At 62.4% G+C, this 2,500-nt stretch overlaps 1 non-coding gene across 1 annotated transcript; it reads left to right on the forward strand.

Annotated features, from left to right (window-relative positions):
* The first annotated feature begins 1,947 nt into the window (after window positions 1-1,947).
* On the forward strand, window positions 1,948-2,101 carry LOC140472616 (5.8S ribosomal RNA). The gene has a single exon (XR_011957771.1). It is a non-coding gene; the product is annotated as a 5.8S ribosomal RNA (ribosomal RNA).
* The last annotated feature ends 399 nt before the right edge of the window (window positions 2,102-2,500 follow it).

The raw sequence follows: 2,500 nt of genomic DNA on the forward strand, positions 1-2,500 counted from the left end.
TAGCAGGCCCTGCAGCCGTGGTCACCGCCAAACCCCCACAACTCGAGCAAGTGAAAAAAAAGTAACAGGAGCGAAAGCATCTCTGTCGGCTTGGGGGTACGCCCGTTTCCGTTTCAACTTGTCTCGCGAGGGTGGTTTCGGGGCCAGCAGGAGAGCTCGTCGGGGTAGCAGGCCCTGCAGCCGTGGTCACCGCCAAACCCCCACAACTCGAGCAAGTGAAAAAAAAAAGTAACAAATAAGAAAGGATCGTCGGCTTGGGGGTACGCCCGTTTCCGTTTCAACTTGTCTCGCGAGGGTGGTTTCGGGGCCAGCAGGAGAGCTCGTCGGGGTAGCAGGCCCTGCAGCCGTGGTCACCGCCAAACCCCCACAACTCGAGCAAGTGAAAAAAAAAGTAACAAATAAGAAAGGATCATTATCGGCTGGGGGTACGCCCGTTTCCGATTCACCTTGTCTCGCGGGGGTGGTTTCGGGGCCAGCAGGAGAGCTCGTCGGGGTAGCAGGCCCTGCAGCCGTGGTCACCGCCAAACCCCCACAACTCGAGCAAGTGAAAAAAAAAAGTAACAAATAAGAAAGGATCTCTGTCGGCTTGGGGGTACGCCCGTTTCCGTTTCAACTTGTCTCGCGAGGGTGGTTTCGGGGCCAGCAGGAGAGCTCGTCGGGGTAGCAGGCCCTGCAGCCGTGGTCACCGCCAAATCCCCACAACTCGAGCAAGTGAAAAAAAAAGTAACAAATAAGAAAGGATCGTCGGCTTGGGGGTACGCCCGTTTCCGTTTCAACTTGTCTCGCGAGGGTGGTTTCGGGGCCAGCAGGAGAGCTCGTCGGGGTAGCAGGCCCTGCAGCCGTGGTCACCGCCAAACCCCCCACAACTGTTGGGCGCCTACCTGCGCGGGGCAGGAGGACACTTTCCGATTTCAAATCTCCGTTTGCCGAGTCCACCCCGAACGCACGCGGGCGGGCGGGTTCGCATCACCCTTCGTCACAAGGGGCGAAGCCCGTTCCACCGTCTCGTCAGTAGTGCCGACCGGTCTGTGATCGACGAGGGGAGCCACACCAGGTCCGGCCCTGCTGCTTGGCGGCACCGCGTCGTCGGGAGCTCGCGACAGACGGAGGGTTTCGGTGTACTCTCCAGCCACGGGAAACGAAGCCGGTGATGCAGGCGCCGGTCTTTCGCTCCCAAATCGGCTGGGTTTACATCGTTGCTATCTAGTCACGCTCCCTTCAAACCCGACGGGGTACCTATTCCCCTCACCCGTCTGTGCGTATACAGCCTCTTTGCACTTGCGGGATGGGGGTGGTGGTTTAAAGACTCTCGAGTTGCCGCCCGTCGGTCTCCGAGCTCCGTGCAGTAGTGATCCCCAGCGAACTGCCAGCAGGGCGAACGAGCGATCCCGCTCTCGGTCGGGGCGCCTGGCGTCGATCGGTGGTCGGTGGCTTGCGGGCAAGCTGCGCTGTGAGTGTGGGAACGAGTATGACGAGCCGTTGCCGCGACTCCCAGTCCACCTCGGCGGTGGCTGGGCCGGGCGGGCGTCTGCTCGGGCGAGTGCCGCCCCCGCCTCCTCGCAGGAAGTCCGCTCGCCGACACGCCGCCACGTGCACGCGTCAGTGACGCTGCCGAACCGATGGCCGGTGCCCGTTCCCGCCTCTGCTTTTCCTAGGGCAAAGCTGCTGCACGCCTCGTGATACTAGGCGGGCGACATGGTGGCGGTGATCCTGCCTCCGTCGCTGCGGTGCGTTGGGGCACGCATCGCCTCTTGGGCGCCCTGTCCTCCTCCCCCCAATAGACGTATGTTTCTGCGGGCCGCACCAGGATGGTGCTCCCCATCGCTTCACGCCACCCTGCTCCGCCCGCACGCCGGCGTGCAGGTGGCTGTAGCTCAAGGTGGGGAGCGTATGTGCGGTCCGGGTCGCTTTCCTCTGGCGAGGGAGAGACCTAAAACAAACTCAGACAACTCTTGACGGTGGATCACTCGGCTCGTGCGTCGATGACGAACGCAGCTAGCTGCGAGAATTAATGTGAATTGCAGGACACATTGATCATCGACACTTTGAACGCACTTTGCGGCCCCGGGTTCTTCCCGGGGCCACGCCTGTCTGAGGGTCGTTTGGCAATCAATCGCACTCGCCTTGGCTGGCGAGAGCGCGGCTGGGGTGTCGCAGAGGACCCGTCCTCTTTGTCCCCCTAAGTTCAGACTCCGGAGCCCTCCGGCGTCGGAGCGCTTGGCCTTTCCCCCCCACCCTGCACATTCCGTTCGTCAGGCTCGACGCCATCCCCCCGCCGGGGAGCGCGGCCTGGCGTCCGTCTGTGTCGTGGCAGTGGGGCCAGCACGGCTGTCACCGGTCCCAGAATGGCTGTCGGTGGTTCACACTGTGTGTGTGTGCCAACCCTCCTGGTCTCTGGGACACGGAGCTGCCACGAAGTGTTGAGCCTCCAGTGGGGGGTCTGCCTAAGCTCTGCACGTCCGCATTGGGTCCGTCTCTCGGTTGGCTGGCAGTGGAAAGA

Source organism: Chiloscyllium punctatum, unplaced genomic scaffold (genome assembly GCF_047496795.1).
Source record: "Chiloscyllium punctatum isolate Juve2018m unplaced genomic scaffold, sChiPun1.3 scaffold_378, whole genome shotgun sequence".
NCBI lineage: Eukaryota > Metazoa > Chordata > Chondrichthyes > Orectolobiformes > Hemiscylliidae > Chiloscyllium > Chiloscyllium punctatum.